The sequence below is a fragment of the Dermacentor albipictus genome, chromosome 1, assembly GCF_038994185.2.
Source record: "Dermacentor albipictus isolate Rhodes 1998 colony chromosome 1, USDA_Dalb.pri_finalv2, whole genome shotgun sequence".
NCBI lineage: Eukaryota > Metazoa > Arthropoda > Arachnida > Ixodida > Ixodidae > Dermacentor > Dermacentor albipictus.
In genome coordinates this window covers 24,317,972-24,341,608 of record NC_091821.1, presented here as the reverse complement: position 1 = coordinate 24,341,608, position 23,637 = coordinate 24,317,972, and the positions used below count along the sequence as shown (strand labels likewise).

Here is a 23,637-nt window from a genome sequence, read left to right as displayed (position 1 = left end):
TGTATTTGGCGCAGAGTTCTGTAGTTCTAAACTTCGCGCTTCATTTCTTCTCAGTTTCCAGATTTAATTTCCGGAAGCTTCTAAATCTTCTGCTTCAAACAGTCTGTTTAAATGTCGCTTAAGAACCACAAATTTCAGTGATTTATTCGTATCGTGGCAGCAATCGCGGTCACGATAGTCAGTCACATCCCACCCTGTGCTCCTACCCGTCCACCCTTCTTTTTGCCTTGGTCTTGAAGGCAATAATTGAACTGTTTTACAAAAGTTCTGCAGTTGCGATTTGAGCGAAATCGACTGGCACTTAATCACTTTATCAATATACGGACACGGTGTTGCACAAAAGGAGACTTACACAGGCTAATGTATCTATAAGTTAAGTAAAAAGTCGTCTGATGCATTGTCAGAGGAATAAAAGCCGTGATATCTGCCATAAAATGGTTTCGAAATCAAACAATTTCTGTAGTTCTTTTTTTTTATATAGTGCCACTTGTCCTATAATTCATCATGTACGCTGCGGATGTACTAAAGCAAATGTAAGATAGCAGCTGTACCTATGCTGCAAGCTATGAGGTGTCGAAAGTCCATGTCCTTTCAGAAAAAACTAATAATAGTGCAGAAAAACCATTCAAATTGCGGAGTAAAGAAACTGCGTAATACAGGTTCAGAGGTCAATTCTTCAACGCACCTTTGTTGAAGCAGCCGTATACGTCAACGCCGGAGGTTTACGTTGAAGAATTGCTGCTTGGTCTTATAACAAGACAGCGTGCCTCATAATCGGATCGTGGTTTTCGCACGTAAAACTCCAGAATTTATTGTTTTCGTAACAAAACAAGGCTTATATTTGCAAAACTTTTTTGCTTAAGAGCCTTTAGCAATTAATTGGTCGATGCCGTGGCGATCGCCTCATCATCACGCCGCATCGTTACTATAAGCGGCTGTCACCGAGCGTTGGTCAACAAGAAACGCTCTTAGGCAAGAGTGTTTAGCAAATACGGGCCCAGAATCGGCTTCACGTTTACATTGAGAAATTTGGAAGCAAATCGTTCTCAGTGCCCCGCTTTTACACAGTACAGGACTACATTACTGAACTATCGTGTTATTCGTAAACAAAAACAGTAAAGGAATGCGTGCATTCTTTGGCCGCTAATTGTTTTAGCATGCGTTGTCAAAAAGCGTGAGTAACCCAGTTAGCGCGAGGGTAAGTAAAAATTCGACGAGTCCGCCTGTAAATTCAGCGTAACTGCTGGAGCTGTCAGTGCGAGACAACCGTTTCGACGTGCCCAAAGGACTGCTTTTCTCCCATTATTGCCCCATTTGCCCATTATTCTGCCTTCGTTTAAGGCCCGCCCTGCCAAACCATGGCCATCTACGAAGATGGCTCCAAAAACACTGTCCACTAAGTCGCTTATCACATACACGCCGCAAGCTGCGGTACACATCGACAACCGCTACGCCGAGGCGTAAGCTCGTCAAGCCAACGGTCGGGTGCTACCGCAGGGAGAGGGAGGGGGTTGGGGGGGGGAGGCAGAAGGGGGGAGCCATCTTCCGGTGGCTGCCGAGGGGGCATCTATCAGACCGACCGCATCTCGCTTCCCCTGGCTACGCGCGCGAGAAGATAAATAAACGAAGGAAATAAAGCTTCCCTGTTCTGGCCCTTACAACCCCCCCAGGTGCGCGAAGGAAGTGGCTCGCGTGATCGGCCCAATCGCGTCCGAAATTAGGCGAGAAAGTCACTGCGCCCGCGCTCGGTGAGACGACGGCTCGAGTCGGGTCGCCCGTGCATGAATGCACGGACTGCACGGTCCGGGGCCCGCGCAGGCATCCGTGCAGATCGACTGTATACGCACGGGCTTGCGCGCGCGCCTTCCAGGTACAATATTACGCGCTCGCGACGGAAGTGCTGCAGAGCAGTAGCCAGTGTACGACTACGTTTCTCATGAAATTCTGCCCGTGGGAGAACACGGGAGCGGGCTCTTTCTTTTTTTTTTTTAGGTATTTTGCTTCGTTTTGCTTTGCTCGATTTCAATTCTTGGAAATGCACATTTAGCAAACGAAATAGCTGCTGGTAGGCATGTTCGTCTGAGCTTGCTTAAAAGGGGTTGCGTAGCATGGAATGATGCGCTGAAAGGTGACTATTCGACAGAGCCTTGTTTCACTTTTAAGTTTGTTTTCGGTGCTTCCCCAGTATAAGCTGGGCCACGGAAGCAATTCACGGTAACTGCCCTGGGTCAACGTTAGCAGGGACTGTCATGGGATCCTCAAGTTCTCTGCCTCGAACCAAGCAAACCAATGTATAGTTTCAATAGTAGGTGCTTAGGTTCTTGTAGATTGAAGGGAACATTGACACGTTGATGATTTCTTCTGCTGAGAAGCATTGCTAAAACGGGTGAAGTCCGATCAGTAGTTTGCTGTCACCGTTCAAGTGCACTAACGGACGCGAACAATAGAGAGAGAGAGAGAGAGAGAGAAAGGCAAAGGAAAGACAGGACGGTTAACCAGAGATTATCTCCGGTTGGCTGCCCTGTACTAGGGGAGAGGCAAAGGGATGCGATAAGTGAGAAAAAGAATGATAAGAATATTTAAAAAATACTACACACACACGCACGTACACACAAACTGCTTCTGTGTGAACTGTCACGCAGCTTGCAAAGGCGTTCCTAGTGTTACGCAGTGTCACCGTCCAATCCTACGTCACACAGTGTAGCCACAATTTGTCAGAAAGTCCAGTGTCTTTTAAGTACGGCGGCAGCGCCTTCATAGCGGATGACGCTGATTTTCGCGTATAGGCCAGTTTCCAAGGGTCTTGTTTTCTGTCATAGAGCGCTTGTCCAGTTTGTCTCGGGTGGCTGAGAGGACTGCTCTTTGCGGGTTGAAACGAGAACACTGACAGAGCTCTTCATTTCATTCAGGAGGAACCACCCCATGCATGGTCAGTCTTCTGTTATTCCAAGGCAGCCCTACAGAGTGTACTCTCAGCACTGCGCCATGGATCACATGATCAGCTCGTCGCAGAGATCAGAAAAGTCCACCATCGCCTAGTTGACGAAGGACACGATATAATATATCAGTGGTTACCTATAGTCACTGTGGCATACATGGCAATGATCTGCCCATGACGGCGTCAACTGCGTTGCCGTTCCGCTTTCGAGAGCCGACGCAGCGAAAAAACTTTCCGTACTTGCACATGACCTGACATTAGCTCAATGGAATTCATCCGATTTCACAAGTACACGCCTTCATACCCTAGACCCTAATTTACAACTCCTTATTCCGCCCAAGCTACGACCTGACTGCACCTTATAGTCCGTCTATGGCCTGGAGTAGCATTTTCAAATGCGTACTCTTTTCTTATCGGAATGGCCAACAGCCCACTTTGTGACTTCTGCGGGTGCAATGAAACAATCGCGCGAATGCTAATGAGTCGAACATAACATAATTAGCTTACTTTAGGTGCTTAGTCAAGTGAGCGCATGCAGCGTGGGAAAGCACACAGCCGACCACTCAAAGGTATGGGTAATCAAAGCACGAGTCGTGAGGTACAACCAGTGCCGCGCACAACTACTCTGTGAAAACTCCATTGACCTCCTTTTTCTTTAACCGCTATATCGGACTCCTATTTGGCCAAAGGTGATGTCCTGTGTTTGATATTCTAACAAGAGCGCTATAGGCTGGGTTGTCTTAGGAAATTTGAGTCCTGGTGCGGGCGTGCAAAGGAAGACCCCTCACAATGTCCGTTTTCGACAGTTATGGGAACTGTTCGGGTTTCTTTATAGGCTGACCGGACCGGGTCATCGGCAAGGTCGTTATCGACGATGTCACGATGACGTGAGGTCATTGGAAGATGACGCCGTGTCCTGTATAGAGAGCTTGGTGGATAATTTTTCTTTTTTTTTGAAATCTCGAATTATTTGCTCATGAGTCGTACGACGTAGCGTAACTACGGGCTCCGAAGGGCTGCCTTGTAGTCGCCTATAACACGAGGAGGAGCTGTTTTATGTTGCACAACAAAATCGTCGAACAAAATTCCACTCTTATAGCCATGAAGCACGACTATCGTAATAGAGAGAGAGAGAGAGAGAAGTTATGAGGGAAAGGCTGGTAGAGGGTTAACCAGACTGAGCTCGCCTGTGCTGCACTCTACCGGAAAAGGGGAGGAAGGTGCAAAGTTGAAAAGCCATGTATTCCTTGCGCACTTCGGTAGAGTTTGGCAAAAAAACTGAAAGAGACAGAAAACGTTCTTGGTATATCCCTGTATACGGAGTTAGGTGTTAAGCAATAATGGCTTTGTTATTTGAACGTTGCCAGTGTACACGTTTCGCACCGCGTGGTGGTTCCCGTAGTTGTGCGCGTGAAGGTGTCTACGAAGCATCAAGTTACGCCGGAAGCAGCAGTACCTGCAACCGTCGTGCTGGCCGCGGCGCGTGACGCGTTATAGCCTAGGCGCGCCTTACGCGATCATGGTAAATCACTTCTGCCAAAGTCATTATGCCCTGTTCCAGGCGTAGAAGAGCTTGGACAGACTTGCGTCTAGGTGAGTAGGCATTTTCCTAGAGGAACTGACAAACTTCGTGCCTGACAACGGCGGCACCGTTCCACCTTCTCATCGAAGGTCATGTGGACAAATCGGATTTTAGAAATACAGACATCTATCTACACAAGATGCCACTTTACGAGTCTGCGTCGCAGCCATTCAATACCTATTACAAACTGATTAAGATACCATGTTTCTTTTGCTTCGTTATTTTCATTAACCACGTGAAAATGAGTAGTAATCACCAGCATACGAAAAAAAAACACTAATATATTTACTTTCATCTTAATAATAATAAAAAAACTCGAAGCTTCAATACTAGCGGTAAGTACCTCCGCGTCCCATCTACAGCTTGCTGCCGTTGATATAGCATCCCCATTTTATTTATTCATACTTATTAGTTTATTCATATTGCCCACAGCGCCTAAGTGGCATTACAGTACGGGGGTACATTCATAAAATAACGAAAATGGAAGCAGGGTTCAAGAAATGTTTCAGCATGGCATACAGGTGAGAGGGCAGTATTAGTTTTCAATGCAAAACAAGTGTGCGTACACATTCGAAGCGCCGCAGCGAAGTTGGCATTATTAGTAATATGCACAACAGCTGATGGTAGACGATTGCAGTCACGAATCGTTTGGGGGAAAAAAATGAATGTCTGAGCGATTCAGTTTGGCTCTTATATACGCGCACCTTGTGCGCATGCTCCAAACGGCTGGATACATAATCAGTTAGCAGTGTGTACCTATCACGGTCTATGTCATTTCTTGGATTATAGATGTTGTGGAAGAACGTAAGTCGTATTTTTTTTCCTTCTTTCTTGGAGCAGTTCCCATCCCTATGTCTGCTTTGCAGCAGACATGCTAAGCTGTCTGCTGTAATTATCTAAAACATATCGCGCTTCGAGGTTTTGCACTTTCTCAATTTTATCCTTGTCAATGTTTGCTGCCAGATCCCAGACTGTACAACCACATTCTAGGACAGACCTTACATGTTTTATATAACGGATCACGAGCTTATTTCTGCAAGAGCTTGGTGTTCCGTCGCAAGAAACCCAACATTTCGCATGCTTTTCCCGTGATATGGACAACGTGGCAGTGCCAAGACAAGGGCCGTGCAAGATATATTCCTGAATACTTGAATTCTAGAACGCTGGCCAAGCAAGGTTCATTAATGTAGTAGGTCGTGCTCTGTACCATTTTTTTTTTCTTGTGAAGTGCATGCGAACCGTTTTTTTTTGCGTGTTTAGTTACATGTTCCATTTCTTGCCCCATGTATATATTCTATCCAAATTATTTTGAAAATATTCAGCCTAATCTGAACAGGCTATTTTGCGGTACACAACACAATCGTCAGCGAATAATCTCATTGATGATAGAACATTTTTAGACACATCATTTATCAAAATTAAAAATAACAAAGGGCCTAGTACCACTTATTGAGGTATGCCAGAGGTTGCATCAATAACATCTGATGTCGCTCCATTCACCACTAAGTATTGTGATAGCAGTGTAAGGTACTCCTTTACCCAAGACATTACTTGGGTCTTAATGTTAAAACAATGCAGTCTGTAAACTAATAAATCATGATCCACAACATCAAAAGCTTTTTTGAAGTCAATAAACACAGAATCTGCACAATTACCTCGATCCAGCACTTCACACACATCGTGCACAAATTCAGTTAATTGCGTGACACAATATACATCATGCCTAAAACCATGTTGTTTAGGGTCAGTCACACAATTAGTGTTAATGTGCTTCATAATGCTAGCGTATAAGATGAATTCCAATGAGCACTTTTATTCCTCTTCGCCGCATGATGAGCGCATGAGATGCGTCAAATTTTACTGATTTTCCTTTGAATAGGATTTACATTCTAATGAATTGCCACTTAATTAACAATACATTTCTCTGGATCTGGTATTCTCACTCTGAAACGACATACAATGCGGCGGAAAAGCACTTCATGCTTTCTGAATATACGATACACCACATTCGTCGCCTAAATGGCACAAGAGAAAAGTACAAAGAAGGCTTGAGTGTGGGTGCCCTCTTACGCAAGGCGATGTATTCTAGCTTGCCTTAAAGTATTCTTGCTTGCATTAAAAACAAAGGAACAACAAAACTTTAGTAAACCACAGAGACATGCGCTTGACTTCGTAGCGATTGTGGTCTTCACCGTTCTTACAGCTTTCGTCATTATAACTTTCACGCCGCTGTTATCGATCGGCCCCTCAGTGTAACGGATGAAGGGAAGTAAGAGAACCGTTACGAAATAAGGTGCCCGCTCTAAACACCCGCTTAGTCTTAAACAAGTAAAAAAAAAAAGTAAGCACATCACAAAAGAATCTTATGGCATCCAATGCTGCAACGGAATATGTAGAATTTCCGGTACTCAGCAGTTAGTGTTTTAGGTGCTCGTCTGTCGGTCGTGTAGACACCGCACGAGCGTCAGCTTGCTCAAACGGCCCCCTAAGCGAGCGCCCGAACAAGCGCCGAGTGTTCGGCCGCCGGTCCTTTTGTGTAGGCGACGACCTCTTCCTTTGCACGGCGCTTGCGCGACGCACGCGCGTACACACATACGCGTGCACGCTCGATGGCTCACATTTGCATCCAGGCAACGCGCTCGTCTTCGCATCGGTGGACGGCGCCGCGAGCGTAGCGCCACCTGCAAGGCGTAGCAGGCCGTTCTGCCCTTTGATCAGAGCAGCTTATTTACGCACGCAGCCGCTCATCCCCGTTCGGTGCGCGCGAGGCGCGCTGTAAACAAACATTCTTGCTCATTGCTACTTCCTCGTTGAAGGGCGCCGAGAAAGCGGCGGCGTGAGTGAGCGCAACGACTGCGCTCCCGAGTCGTTAGTTTCAAGCTAGCTCCGCTCAGTGCGCAAGCGGAGTGCAAAGGCGCGTAACTCATTCCTTCTTCGCGTTTCATCGTGACTTCTTTTTTTTTTTTGCACACAGTCAAACGTTTCTTTCTTTTTGAGGATTACTTCTTGCGCTTCCCTCGCGGACCTTCTAATTGTGCGGCTGACCGGCCTGACGAGGAAATCACCTCGCAGTAGACTTCCCCAAGCGAACCAGGGGCGTTTCGTTCGTGATCGTTCGCCCTCTTTTTTCTCTTTTTCATCACAGTATCCATTCCGTGAACTTGCGAAGCATGCAAAATTATGTACAATCAATTCTCCACGCTCCCTTCTGGCTGCTTCACGTTGCCTCACCGGCGCTCCTTAAGACCTTATGCTGGGCAAAAATGAAACGACTGCACGCTTTCCTAAAGAAACGAGCTTCTCCGATTAAGAGGCTAAAGTTCCTGGGTGTGAGACAGAAAGTATTTAGCGGTAGTTGAGCGGATCCGCATGGTCACTCGGCTCGCATTTTACGCCGGATGACAACGGCTATACAATAACCAGCGGCAGGAGACGTTGCGGGGCTGGGAATACCAGTTGCTTGCATCAGCCTCTCCCTCTCGCCCTCGCAGCTTCCTGTATGCCTCCGTCCTCGTATAAACGGTTCGGTTTACACCCGCCCCGTGGCTTAGCAGCTATGGTGTTGAGCTGCTAAGCACGAGGTCGCGGGATCAAATCCCGGCCGCGGCGGCCGCATTTCGATGGAGGCAAAATGCAAATACGCCTGTGTTCCGTGCAGTGGGGGCGCGTTAAAGATCCCCTGGGGGTCAAAATTATTCCGGAGTCCTCCACTACGGCGTGCCTCATAATCAAATCGTGGTTTCGGCACGTTCAAACCCCATAATTCACATTCAAAGGGTTCGGTATACACTTTGCCATCCCACATTAACACGGCGTATCTGGGGCCTGCCGTGAAAAGATATACCTACAAAATTTTAGTATATGTGTTGTCGCAGGTCAACAACTATGCCGACTCACGGAGGAGGCGTTTGAACCACCAGAATCAGACATCGCCACTTTTATCTTTCCCTGTAACGGCTTGTTTTTTTTTTTTCCTCCTTTTTCTTCTACGTTGCGTAGGCTGGCTTCTACCACGCCTATCGGGGACATATCCGAAACTCTTCCTCGTGCTACCCGCTCAGTGAGTTGGAAGGAACAAAGTATGGCACGGAAGAGGAAAACAAAAGGAATGCATCCCTCCCCCCTCTTCCTCCTGCGTTCGCGAATATGCCGGAGACAGACAAACTTCACAAGCGCAACCACGGGAAAACAACAGGATGTGGCACCGTCATATAAAAAAAAAAGAAAAAAGAAACGCTCGCGGAAGCTTGGGCCCGCAGGGAGAATTTCGCAGTAGTTCAGTCGGCGAGTGCAATGCCAGGCCGCAGCGAGAGACGGACGCGCGGCCGGCTTCGGAGATGCGGCGGACGTCGTTCTAGGTGTCCCTGGGCGTGGCCCGTGCGAGACGAGCGCATGCAGGCGTCGTCGTCGTCGAGATGAGTGACACCGCGGCCCCCCATGATTATAGACGCCTGCGGTCCGGCCGCCGGACCGCCGCGAGGCCCCATGCATGCAGTCGCTGCTCAGCATCGGCGCCATGCGCGGCGGCTGTCGGGGCTCGCGGGAGGAAGAGGGACAAGGGAGAGAGAGCAGACCAGGTGCGGTTTTGCAGGCAGCGCAGCGATAGCTCTCTCGCCCCGTGGGAACCGTTACTGCTATGCGAATTCGCTTCCCGCGCCCGTGGTCTCCCTCTTAATTGGCCCTCGCATGCAGCCCCCGCATCCCGCGCAGCGGAGTCTCTTCGCGTGATCCCGTGGCTCCGCAACACCCGCGTGTCCCAACCCGACGTCGGGACGCCACTGCGCCATTGCGGAGGGGATCTCGTGCTCCCACATTATCGCTTCGCTCGCGGGACGCGCGCTGGCATTGATTTCGTGGAGGCCGCTCGTTTGACTTGATTGGCTGCTCGCTGTACTGCAACGCCATTAGTGAAGTGCGCGCTTCGCGCCCGCATAGCCCGTGCGCCTGACGTCACCGCATGACGCGCGGCAACGCATAGAAACGAACGCGTCTGCGTTCGTATACACGGTTCGTGCATCTCTTGACTGCCGAACGCGACGTTTAAGCGTAGCGGCATCTGGCTCTCAGAGCCACGTAAAATAATAATAACAGCAACAAAAGAACGCGCTGTTATAAGTGTTGGTAGGTTTAAATATATCAAGTTCTTTCTTTCAGAGCTTGGTTGCAAACACGCTGCAGGCTCTTTGAGTTGTGGGCCCGATATGGGTGGAGTTATCCGCTCGAAAGTCGTGGCCAAGAGTGACTGATGCTGCAAAATGTTAACATGAAAGCGCGTCGTATATCTCCCCAGCGCTCAAGCTAACGATCGTTTTATTGATAAGCCGTGAAAAATAAGCACTTAGAAAAGCACACACTGTATAAGGAACTATTGCTGCAAACTATCAAAATGTGCGAAAATCCCTCGCCTGTTATATCAACGATAAAGCTCGACATTAGGTTTTATTATTTTATGCGCATCCCACTTCAAGGGGCCACAAGACTTTCTTTTAAAATATTTTTTTTTCGCAAGAAGAATGATTGTGTTTCTGTGTCATGTGAAAACAACTCGATGTCATGAAATGTCGCCACGGTATCCCTACTTCTCGCACTCGGTAAAATTGCGACACGCGCAAATATATTGCCTTCTAATGCATGTCATTGACAATACAGTCACTGTAGTGTTGTTCTCATATTATTATTAATTTAATTTAGTAGCATTCCAAGAACATCACATGCCATCCTTTCTCGGAATATGAGTACATGCCTGCGCGAAGAAGATAGAAAACGTTGTAGTACACGAAAGGGTGCGTGGTAAAACTGGTGGACATTTTTCAGAGTAAAAACATTTGGCAACGGCAAGTTCAGTTCTTGTGCGTTCTCGATGTCTCGCGATATCCATGAACTGTAAGTTCATGGACGAGGAATATGACAATGGGTTATGTTGTGCGTAAGGTCTTCAAATGTAATTATAATTTCCCCTGTGTTTGCTACGATTGGTCTGCGGGCGTAAATGTAGACGCCTTGTTTTGTTATCTGTTGCAATCACCAAAAATCTACGGAAGCGAAGCGATTCTACAGCGTAGATTCTAATATTCAGTAGTACTAGTGGCTGAAACGCAGAGGCTGAGATTTATGCACAGAATCTATAAGAAAAGAGAGCTTGGAACCACTACGCCTGATTAATGTTGTAAGTATATAGCAGGCATAGGCGCCGCCTTTATGCAGAAAACATACAGATGACTTGCACACGTCATGCGATGATATTAGCGCTGCGTCGGAAAGAAGGCAATGATGGTTGTTCCTCGTGAGAAAGGGAAACGAAGATGGCGCGTGACATCATCTGCATCTTGGGCAATCCCCCATGGTGGGTATGAGCGAGTGACAGAGGGCAAACAAACAATATCATCGAACATCCTATAGCTCCAAGAAGCTCAGGACGAAGTGAGAGTATGCAGTGTGCAGTACTAAAAGAAATTCATCAAAAGAAATGAAAGAATTAGAGATATAGTCGACGCCGTAAATAAATGAAATGTACAGCAGACAGATTCTAAAAAAATATAGGGGAAGAAATTAGGTACTGCTCAGTGTACACGGGATGCGAAGAAACGCTGACAAACGCTGACTCCATTTTTTTCTGTGGTGGAATAATTACCAAGTTGTATGTAAGAGAAGAAAGTGACATCCTGCAACACCCCCCCCCCTCCCTGCCCTATAAAAAAACAATAAAAAAAACATATTTTCCTTGACCCCAAATGATCCCATATGAGCATACAATGGGTTGTTTGTGTGACCCGCCTCTCCCCCTCGTAATTTTCGTAAATTGTGTGGCATTCTTGGATATCAGAGTAACAGGGGCATGTGGGCTCTTTCGATAGGGGGTCCCCTTTGCGCTGTTCCCAATTTCTTAAATATATTAAACCAACTAGCATGAATCGATTCCTTATTGGCGAAAATATGTTGCGCCCTCTTTGGCAGTCCATGTAATTGTAAACCTGAGAACTAACAATCGAAATTTAAGTGTTGTTTGAGAGATTCAACGCAGTAAAAAAACCTCGCTCTTTTCCTTCCTTTTACACCCTCACTGACCCTTCCTCGTTTCAGTATTTTTGTTCTGTTGTTCATTCTTTAATAATGTTTTCGCCTCCGCGCTTGCATAGCCTATCTGAGAGAGCCTTTCACTTTCCCTCCCACAACGCCTATCCCGCCTAAAATATAGTCAACTATACACCAGCAGGTCCTTGCTATTGAGAGACAACACCCTAGTAAACAGTCAGTAAACGTATACGCGAGTACACACACACGAATACGGCGAGGACAGTGGGCATGCCTGCACAGTCATGGATGGTCGGCAGTGCATGGCTCCCGTCGAAGGGCTACAGGAGAATACGCGCGGCTGCAATGTCGGGGCTTCGCAGGCAGGAAAGGACCCCTCGCGGAAGTTCTTCCCGCGACATTAGGTATGCGCGCCGGCCATTCAAGAGACTATAGTCGGATACAACTTTAGAAAAAAGGGGAGGCCCCGCCCAGATGACCGAAGCGGCGAAGTCACCGGCCGTCCGGCGCATGACGTCGGTCCAGAGTGCGCGCCCATTGGTGAATGCTCCTGTGCATTCGCCTGGGAGGAGTAAACGCCCCCTTTTTTCTAAAGTTGTATCCGACTATAGTGCCACTTAGCGGTGCGACGTTGGCACATCGTTGTTTCCACAGGCTATAGGGTGGTGTCGTTTGGAGCACGTATTTGGGGCGCTCCTAACAGCCTCGAACGCTCCGTGGCGCTTCATCGAAAAACGAGAAATGACGGGATGCATGTTTACGAAGTGTTTATGGTTTGTTTGGGAAACGAAGAATTACTTCTCATCACCATTCTTGAGCAACATTCTTTTGTGAATCAGTCAGTCAGTCGGTCCATCCGTCCGTGGGTGTGCCAAGTGGTGTGTGCCGCTATTAAATGAACGTCTCTGACGCCAAGTTGGGTAACTAGGTATGTGCCACTGGCCATGTGACTCTCTACAATGACAAAAAAGATTTTTTTAAAGTTTATCCGAAACTATAGGCGGAGTCAAACCTAAGCCTCACGGGTTCCTCAAGAACAGCAAGCTGACGCTTTAGCAGGCTGCGCCACAAGTGCACTTGGTATAGGTGCCGATTTTCAATGAACGTCTTTCACGCCAACGCTTTAGCGAGCTGCGTCATGAATGCACTGGGTATGTGCCGCTCTTCAATGAACTTCTCGCCAACGTGTCTCACTGAGTATGTGCCACTGTGTGTACGGCAAGCGAGAGAACGATATTGAGCGTTCGCGTGCACCGACGCGCCCTGCTTCTCGTCTCGGAGGCCACGCGTGGACTTCTCGGCAGCGCGACTAGATGGCGCAGCGTGTCCAGAAAAAAAAAGCTCGAGAGAGGAGCCCGGCTGCAGCATGACGCATTTCTCAGCGTTCTCACGCACCGGCGCGACATGCATTTCGAAGGCCGCGCGCAGGCTTCGTGGTGGCGGCGCTAGATGGCACCACGTGTTTTTAGGGAAGCGCGAAAGAGGAGTCATGATGCAGTACAGGTTTCATACATAACTCGTTTCGACCGTGGCAGTACGTTGTGTCGCTATATTGATTCTATGCTAAACGCATACCGTTTAGAGTCATGGTGAGATGGGTTTTGCCGAATTTATACAGGGTATCCCAGCTAACTTTAGCCAGAGTTTAAAAATATGCGAATGTCATGTGGCTGGACAGAACCAAGGTAATTTTGGTTGCCGTTGCAGGGAGATACTCCTATTATTATTTCTTTTTCATTCCGCCTAATTAGTTAATTAAATAATTCATCACTGTCTCAAATATTATAATTTGATGAAAAGTCTCAATGAGAAAATTGTGGAGCGACATGAAAAACTTCCGATACGGCTTTCTGTTGCGCGATACGTGCTACATAAAAGCGTTTTCCCGAGTGCGAAAGGAGCCCGCGAATACGCGCAAAGTGCCTCGAGCGGCCAGTCACGCGGCAATTTTGCGCGCATTTGCGGGCTTCGTTCACGCTCGGAAAAACACTTTTACGTAGCACGTATATTTTTAAACTCTGGCTAAAGTTAGTTGGGACACCTTGTATCAGCTTCAGGGAACGGAGTAAAAAATATTATGGGGTTTTACGTGCCAAAACCACTTTATGATTATGAGGCACGCCGTAGTGGAGGACTCCGGAAATTTCGACCACCTGGGGTTCTTTAACGTGCACCTAAATCTAAGTACACGGGTGTTTTCGCATTTCGCCCCCATCGAAATGTGGCCGCCGTGGCCGGGATTCAATCCCGCGACCTCGTGCTCAGCAGCCTAACAGCATAGCCACTGAGCAACCGCGGCGGATGGAACGGAGAACGACTTATGTTGTTGTTGCACAATATATTTCTGACGTTCCGGCTGGTTGGTAGCAATTTGGGTCACTGTGTATGTGCCCCAACAGAGAACTTCGGCACTAGGCATGGGCAACTGGGTTTGTGCCACACAGACTTGTACATGTTACAGAAAACTGGTAACCGACTGCAATTACAATTACTTATTTCAGAATTGAAATTACTTACAGTTATCAACTACTTCCCCATGAATGTAGGTCGACAATTAGTAAAATGTAATTGATTACCTTAACGTTACTTTCCTATCATCTTTTTATTAACATTGCGCAACTACAACAAATAGAACTAGCTGACCTGGCGCTTTCAAGGCGTCCTCTGCAGCCCTTCACACATTGTTTATCTTCACTAACAATTGCTTTTAACATTTTTACAGCGAAGCTGTATATGGCTAAGTTCTGGAAAAATTGCGTGCGTTTAACGAGCCGCGTAGATCAAGTATTTCTCCCCATACACGGGCCGATGCCGAAAATAGTGCAATACCGGGCCTACCACGGCGGAGGTGAAGCAGCTATAGGCTTTAAGCACTCCGCGAACTTGCAAAAAATAAGTTTAACATCTTAGGTCCAAATACAACCCGAATCATATATTAAGCTGATAAGAACAGATACTACACTTTGACCAGCGTCGGCCATGACTACGTTCACACCTCCCTCTCTTTGTCGGCGTTCCAAGCGCTTGCGTATATCCTTTCCTTTTCTTCCGCTCTCCCGTGGTGGCGGTCCCGTAAAGGCCGATCCACATGACGGACCAAGTCCGCGGGCCGCTCGGTCACATGATGCGACGTCACGGCCCGGCGCGGTCCGGTCCGGCACAGAGCACATCCACACGGCGGACCGCATAGCAGACAGCAGAGCAGACCAACCAGCTACACTCTCGGCCAGAGTGTTATCATTGTTATCATTCCGGCTCGAGCCCCACAAAGCCGGGAACTGCTCAACGAGGTATACAAAATGAAAAAACCTCCTCGTCACTCCAAGAGGACACGGTGTTTAAAAAATATGTCTGCTGCACGCACGTGTAGGCGGAACGGCGGACATGAAACTACTGGCTTGACTGGCTTTTGCTGAGGCGAAAACTAGATTGGATTTGGCTGACGACACTCTGTTGCCGGACAACATTCGTTGGCTAAGCCAAAATCGCTGCGGTTTGCATGCGGTCCGCCGCCAAAACGAAAGCGGGAAAAGCCTCGGCGATTTGTTGGACCACGAGGGCCGCGGTCTTGCGCGGGCCAACGACGGTACGCAGGAATTGGTGACGTCCTATCACGTGATGCGCGGACCGCGGTCCAAAAGAGCAATTTGGTCCGTCGTGTGGATCGGCCTTAAGCGTGCTGCTCGTCAGGAGCGCGAGGCGAAATGAAGTGTCGCCACGATCCCGCAAACTTGGAACTTTTCATCGGAGCAACGCCCAGATTTCAGAGGGAGTTGGTGGGGAACCAATTTTGTGTGGCCTGTGTTACGTCTGACCGCTTGTGGTTTTCGAGTGACCTCACAACCATTATTGCACTGCGGGACGTCGACCAACGCACGATCGCCTTGGCTACGGTGAAGCAGTGTGTGACCTCGGAGTGCGATGAGATGCGTGTCTGCTCTACGCGCCCGGATTCGTTAGTAAAAGTTGTCAAGCCGCGTTTTGCAACAATACATGATTATGTATACCACCCGGTGCCTGATCATCTTCCGAGGCTCAACATCGGGGAGGAGCGACTAGCCGCGCCTCGCCTTCCATTTATGTGCATACGGCATTTGACGCACGGGAATAGACAGTTCGCCATTAAGGGGCCCACATACACAGCTTCGCTGGTCATTTACCTTAAAAGAGTGGAATCGTACTGAATTTTTCAAGCGAACCTTGTATTGGCTCACAAGTTTCGGTGGCGTTGTCGTGATCACGCAAAAAAAAAACAGTTGCGCCTAGAGTAGAGCACTTGCGGGAAAGGGCGGTTTGATGAGTTGACAGCTGCGCCGGCGCATGATCGTGAGTCATTAGGAACGATTCCAGCTGCATAGGCGCGCGCTCACGCCACGCGCACAACCAGTAAGAGCCGTTTCGCTTCCGCCGGGGAGGAAAAGGGCAGGAAAGGGCTTCGCGCGTGCTGCCGCCGGCTTCGTTTCCGTTCAGTTCCGTCTCGGAAATCGGATGGGACGGCCACACATTGTGCGTTCCCCCGAGTAACAGGCAGCCTTCGACGAGCAGCGGCAAGAACTCGCCCATGAAAAAGCTCGCCGTTGGCGCGCCGATCCAGCCGTTAGACCAGCCCGAGCTTAGGCCATCCGACAGCAGCGAGAAGAAGATCCCGAGCTGAGGGAGCAGGAAGCCGAAGCAAACCGACACCGTTACCTGTGGGTTACTTAACCGCGACGAAGGTCAGGTGCACGCAGGACAAGCTTCACTTATCCCCATTTTCCGGTATAGGGAAGAATTGGTCATTTTTTTATTATTATTATTCCCTCGTTTTCTTGCGAAGGCTTCTGCCACGACTCACTCGATGTGCGCACTGGAGAGAAAGGTTGTGTTGTAACGTACGAGCACCTTCCGCCCAAGATTGTGGTTAATCACTGCTGCCATGCATGCTCGGGTCTGTAACCCCAATCAAGAGCAGCCTTTCCTTGTTGCTGGGTCTAGGGGAAGGCTCTCCCGATAGCGCCATTGAAAAACAAAGAAATCGTAGGTGATTCCCTGGCCATCAACGTCCGAAGTGGCCGTCGTTATCGAGCCATATAAGTGCCGTTTTTGTGTCTGGGCCTACACATCTGGTGAACATCCTTCCGGCGCTATTCACTCACCTAAACTACTAATGTACTCCAGCAAACGCTCACATTCATTTAAAAGGTGGCGGAATCTGTTATGCAATTTAATAAAAGCCGCACATTATTCAGCCTTAAATATACTGTTTGTGCGTAACAATAGCAAGAATGGGTGTATGTGAGTGCCATATATATCATACAGATGGAAACATATCTGTTTGGCGGCCAAAAACATTTATCTATATCAGAGAAGTCAAAGAATGCACTAAGCGAAGAATTGAGAAGTAGCTCTTACCGCCTATAAAGGCCACCTAAAAGCGCTACAAAGAGAGAGAGAGAGAGAGAGAGAGAAACTTACAATAAAAGAAAACCTGAGAGATCAGACTTCCAAGCGATGTGCGCAAACCTGCAAGCCTGGCATATTCAGGTGATCGAGGCGTGGCTGCACACTGCAACATAATTTATACCCCTAAAAGCAATAAAATGGTGTAAATTTGTCTTTAACACACACCCTTACAATCGAAAATGGAGTAACTGTGTGAGTTATAGACCGATTTACACCCTTATTCACTGTTAATGGTGCACATTATTTTGCAGTGCAGGACCCTGATTGCTGGAAGGAAGTACTTTGCCCCTGTGGGACTCGAACGTTTTCACCATGTGTCGTTTGCGTTCGTTGTCTCCGGACATACGAATGCACCTACTGCCCGCGTTGCCACGACTTGAACAGACCATGCTGTACCGTTTGTGGCTAGGCGTTGCATTTACCAACTCTTATGCCTTCCTTAGTGGAATGGCCAACAGCCCCACGTGCGACACGTGCAGCTGTGATGCGACGCTCGCACACATTATCTGTGTCTGCCCGCAATGTAGTGCCGAGAGGAAAGTGATGTGCAGACTGATGGACCAGTTGGACAATCGTCCACTATCAGCTCTGAAAGAGCTAGGCCAGTGCTACCAAAGGACATCTGCGCAGTAGGCCTTATTTGCATTACTAATTAAGATTCCTACAGTCTACGGGCCTTCACGATAGACTTTAAGAACGCTGCACCCTACCGCTCTATAGTGTACGCGGTTTGTTGGTGCTCGTCCCTCTTTTTCTGTCTTTCTCAACCCCCTCTCTCTCTCTCTCTCTCTCTCTCTCTCTCTCTCTCTCTATCCCCCTACCCCTTTTCCCAGTGAAGGGTAGCGAACCGGAACTACCTCTGTTTAACCTCCCTGCCTTTCTATACAGCCTTTTTCTCTCTCTCTCGCTATAAGAGCTCAAAGCTTCGTCGCCTGTAACAGCTTGTTTCATGAAAAATGTAACTGGTTACGTCTAATTGGTTACTGAAAAAGTAATTGAATTACAGAGAGTTTCACCGAGCAAACAAAGTAATAGCTAAATTAGGAAATTGCCAACTACGTAATTTATTAGAATGAATTAATTATATGTTTTATTTAATAATTACAGTCTGGTGCCACTGGGTATGCGTGTGCCCATTGTTGGCCAATCCCCCAGAATAGATGTGCCACTGTGACACGAGGGACCTTAAATGCATTTAGATCGGTGTCGTACTTCTCTGTGCACGCACCTCATCAAAATTGTTCCCTCGACGAGCATTACGCCTTGCCTTCATCCTTGTGGTGCAAACAGCTAACAGCGACAGAGGACGAGGCAGTGCTCGTATCCGCTACTGCTGCTACCTCGCTAACTTAAATAAGCTTCGTGTCATTTGGATTCCAACATTGCGTTGTATCAGCGCATTCCTTTTTAAATGATTCTTTATTGTGCCTTAGATTAAACTGCCCATTCCGTGAAATCTGAGCGAGAACAGAAATGTTAGTTTTATCACAACGTCTGCGGCTTTGTACAGCATATACGCGGCACTCGTTGCACAGGAAACAATGCATTGCTGGTCTGCAGTGCCCTTGCGGCGATGCGGACGAGGCTGTACATCGATCGCCACATTCTCGAGCGCCCAAGACGCGATTCTGCGAAGACAGCACAGAGAGCTGATTCAAGGTTGTTAAACAGCCGATCATCGCGTCCCCCCCCCCCCTCCGAACAAAAAAGAAGAAAAAAGTACTTGGCCGATGGCCAATACTGCGGGAAAAGAGGACAGTACTCTTGGTTTTGAATTTATTTGCACATTTACGTGCCCAAAAACAGCATACAGTAAGCCTTCTCATTTGGTGCACAAGTAGGAAATGAAGACACAAAAACAGATCACGAACAAAATGCATACAATGCAGAAGAATAATTCAATATTATATTTAAAAACAGTGGTACCAGATATGAAAATGTAGTACTATCTTACGGTGTTAAATAAACATTACAAACTACTTATGGGACTCGGATAGCTGATTGTGTTAACTCTGAGCACATTATTCCGCCGAAATCCCCTCTCAGGAAAATAAAAACAAAGAGTGAAGCAAGAGCGGGTATTCAATGCACACACGAATACACTTCGAATACACATGCTTTAAAAATCATCTCGAAAATGACAAGATCTAAGGTTAATATTAAACAACCGCGCCAAAGCACACACCTTTTACAAATGTCTGAATACAACAGGATGAACAAAAGGAGAACAAGGTAAAAGCGGGAGCCAACGGTTCGACAAGTGGACTTTTTTTCAAGGCGACACATGCTTTCCTCGGCACAGTGTGCAGGGTGTCCCAGCTAACTTTAGCCAGAGTTTAAAAATATGCGAATGCCACGTCGCTGGACAAGAACCAAGCTAATGTTGTTTGCCGTCGCTAGAAGATACTCAATTTATTTTTAATTACGCCTGCTTAAGCTTAAGTAATTAATCAACTGAAATGTTATAATTAGATGAAAAGTGTCAATGAGGAAATTGTAGAGCGACGTGAAAGTCTCCCGATACAGCTTTTTTTTGCTGAATACGTGCTGCATAAAAGCGTTTTTCCGAGCGTGAAAGAAGCCCGTAAATGCGCGCAAAATTGCCGCGCGCTTCGCTGCTCGAGGCACTTTGCGTGTATTGGTTTATGTGCTTCCATTTTTTTTTCTGCCCTGCGACGACAAGCAGCCGGCGTCAATATAAAGGCGCCAACCTATGTTTTCAATTCTTTATGAACAATAGTGAAGTAGTTGATTATCCAGGCAACTCTATATTTGAATTCGAATGCATTTGAGGGCTGGTTGCGTTGCTAGTTGTGGCTTCCCGCTAACTCCATGCAGCAAAAGCACGGCGCCGCCCCCAAGCAAACGTGGCAGCGAGTACTAGCGTATTGAACAATGAGTGCTTTCTCTCTCAGTGCGAATATGTGCGCCCACTGCACATCCGATAGGTGAGCATCCAAAGTGTATGCACAACCACACGCCGTTACGTATAGCATGCCTTTGCGTTGCCGGTAGCCGACACATATAGCCAGCGTCCAGACGGCACCACATCTCATCTGTGTAGTTTCACCTTATTGGGAGTACTATTATCTGCATCACCACTTGCTTAACTCGCACGGTAAATCTTGCATTATGGTTTTCTAATTTCCTGATTAACAATGAAGACGCCATGTATTGTAGAGCTCAAGGAAGGGCAGATTTCCATTGATACCGCAACCGGTGTTGCTCATGTTCAACTCTGATAACTCAGTAATATTGTAACATTCTGACGGACGCTTAGAAATCGGCGCTAATACCGTGACGGGATAAAAGAGAGACAGAAATAGAGCCCGCCATGCTAAGGCAGTACACCAATACACATCGTCGAGATGCCTGATGTGACACAAGAGAAACGTGGGCTGTAAGATGAAGAGAACAAGCACATACCTTTCATGACGGTGGGCTCAAGCCCTCACTGTCACCAGCTAAGCAGACTATGGATCTGAGAGCACGGGCTGGTTTCCCTATCTTGCCAGAAAGGCCAACTCCACAGCAATTAATCTATGCACGACAGCGACGCGCGTCAAATAAAACGCATAACCTAGCAGAAAGAACATTTGTAATTTGGGCATAATTCATACTCTTAATGGCCGAAGAACTTTTCTTGCCTCGTAAAATGGTCTCATGACTCTCATCTCAAGCTCGTAGAGTTGCAGCCGTGGATTAAAATCCAATAAATTTCAATTTTTACACAAAGAGGACATCTGAGCACGTACCACGGAAAGCGCCGAACTGAAAAGCGAAAATTTATAACGGATTCTTTTCAACACCATCATAAATTATCAAATTAGCATCAAAAAGCATCAAAAAGCATCAAAAAGCATCAAAAATTAAAAGTCAACGGGAAGCCCTCCTTCCTCGAACCAAACGGGACCCACTGGTTACCGCCACCGGGAGCAAACACGTGCAACATCGCCTAGGAGAGAAGGAGCAGCCGTTAATCGCCAGCCGGATACCATGTGACGTTGGCGTGAGAAAAATCCCGCCTACAATTTTAGCGAGGCTATTTAAGCGACCCTGCCAGTGTATCTTTTTGTATTCTCTGCGTTCGTTCCTACTTCGTTAACACGGAACCAACAGTGCAAGTTTCGCACTAGAAATCGTCTCGTCCCTGCTTGGTCGTGATGGCCTCCCGTATACGCCTGCGGAGTGCCAACAACGCCGTGCTACCCAGTAGCAACGCGGGTCGAGGTTCAAGTAACCGGCGTCGCTACAGTAGTAAACACTATAGTTAAGCTCAGTTGTGAATGACAATGAAAAATGACGTTCAGATTCCCGTGTGGTCACTTGCCCCCCACTGTATTCAGCTATGCAGCCGTGCACTGTACTATTTAGAGCAGTACTAAATTTGCAAAAGTTTCATTAGTCGCAGCAAATAATTATCGCAAAAAAGAAAACGCTTCGCTCACGGATACGTTTCCGCGCCACTTGCCCCTTGCGACATTTTGTGCGCAGGAATCATCAGGCCAAGCACACGGGCTTTCTTGAGAAACCTAAAACATCAAGTGTTATAATGAATCCACCAGACTTGCCTGGCAAACGGGATGCGCAGTGTATTATATCGTGTACTCACCATTACACCGCAACAAAGTGCGTTCGTGACACTTCGTTCGTGAAACACTTCGTGACTGCTCAATAACCTACTCAATTCGCTCTTCGAACGTGCTGCTTAATAACAGCACGTTGCGTCTGGGCTCGCAAACGATGGCCGCTGTAATACGAAAGGAAATGCATTCGTTTCTTTTGTTTGCTATCAGGCCCTCTGCCTCTGGTGCACGCGAGGCTTTTGAGATCGGCCCGCGAGGGGCCTCTGTGATGAGCTCGCGTCGCACAACGCAGCGGGGAAGACCACGCATTTCGCCTTATCCGACTGTGTGCACGCGTACAGTCGCTGCTCGTTTCAACACGCGCGGCAGAAAGGCAACGGTTTTTCTTTGCACTGCAGGTCACGTGTGCCGCGCATCACGCTGCATGCAGGATGCAGATTACAGGTACTCCCCTCCAGCCCTCGCAACGGTCGACAGCGGGCCGAAAGATGCCATCTGCCGCGACCGACCAGAAGCCCCGGCCGTGCATTCGCACTGGCTCCGCGGCTGGCTGCAGAAGCGGCTGCGAAAGGCCTCATCGGTCGGCCCCGCATGCGCAGGTGCTCCGGGCCGGCGAGCTAGTGGCACGCGCGGCGCCCGACTGCAGCGTGCTGATTTTGACCCGATCTGTTCAACGGCACGGGGTGAATATCTCGCTCGCGTGTTAGTGACCCGCACACGGCGTACGATGTGCCGCGGCGACATTTCTTGCTGTTCCGGTCGAAATGAGTCTTCATCGCTCCTTCCTTTCTCCCCTTAAGTGCACTGCGCCTCCTTCGTTACCGGGCCTATCGCGAACGTTTCCTCGTTTTGACTGCCGTGCATCTGGCGACATCCGAGAACAGCCGGCAGCGCGTGTTGTCGACCGAGCAGGTGAAAGTGCCGGCACGATGACCCAATATTAAGGTCAGGCCCATTGTTGCTGAGTGCGATGACGCCTCGCGTGCCGCGCCGGAGGCTTTCCCGACCAAGTATAATATTGAGAACGAGGGTGGATGAAATGATACGGGTCAAACAAGTTCTTTGGGGAGGGCAAGCGATATAATGTGAGGATGTTCAAATACGGGGATGCAATCACTGTTTGAGCGGGCACCTAGCAATTCACGAAGGATATAACGTGGACGATCTTGCGAGTTCCTGGTGAACTGGTTGCACATTTCTCTGCCGTCAAATCGCGGAAACATTGCAGAGACCTCGTTGACATTCTCGCAGAAATCATTCAGTCATGGGGTTCTTACAACGAATACAACAGAGCTATGTCGGGCTTAATGTCACGATTATTCATAGTAACGGAACTTTTCGCTGTTGTAACTTTTCCACGTCATCATGCCGACACCTTTTGTGAATTAGATTATTCGCTATATTTATTCGCTATATTCGCTATATTTATTCCATCCAGAATCACGGAGATTAATGTTCTTCGCTAAACAGACCACTTATGGTCAATAAATTGGGAATATTTTTTTTCTTAAATCCGTGGTCTCGGCCTCAATGGCCTTCAGGCAAAAGTCGCTGCAAAACCACTCATTGCATTCTCGTGCATGCTTCAAAGGCCGTTGTTGCGGAACATGTAATGGGCTATCCGGCGCTGTTTCTTTTTCCCCCTTTTATTTTGATGTTCTTTTTTTCCTTCATTTTCTCTTTCTTTTCCTTTACTTTTTAATCTTATTTATTTAATCTTTTTATTTTTCCCGCATTCACTCTTACTTTGGGCTTTTCAGAACGCATAGACTGCGTCTGATGTCTTTAGTTAGTGCAGTAGCTGGCGCTGAAGTACAAAACTTGAGAGGGAACGGCCAGTAGACAATTAACGCGAGATTTATGTGCAAAGCCGAGGCTCTCCGTGCGGCTGAAATAAAGCGGGAACAGGGCAGGGGGGAGCTCCTGGGCGGAGCCGCGAGAGGTGCAAGACGAATGTCCCACCTGTCTTTCCGGTACCGCGAGGCTGGCTGGCCGCCTACAGTTGCGTTGCCCTCGCGGCCGCGACAAGCGCGCGGGACATGCGAGGCTCTCACTTT

At 47.9% G+C, this 23,637-nt stretch overlaps 1 long non-coding RNA gene and 1 other non-coding gene across 2 annotated transcripts in view; one reads left to right on the top strand and one right to left on the bottom strand.

Moving 5' to 3' along the window:
* The window catches only part of LOC139054749 (uncharacterized), an 88,098-nt gene that overhangs the window by 36,611 nt on the left and 27,850 nt on the right, over positions 1–23,637 (top strand). The window lies entirely within an intron of this gene.
* LOC139055051 (U2 spliceosomal RNA) lies at positions 14,348–14,542 on the bottom strand. The gene has a single exon (XR_011511632.1). It is a non-coding gene; the product is annotated as a U2 spliceosomal RNA (small nuclear RNA).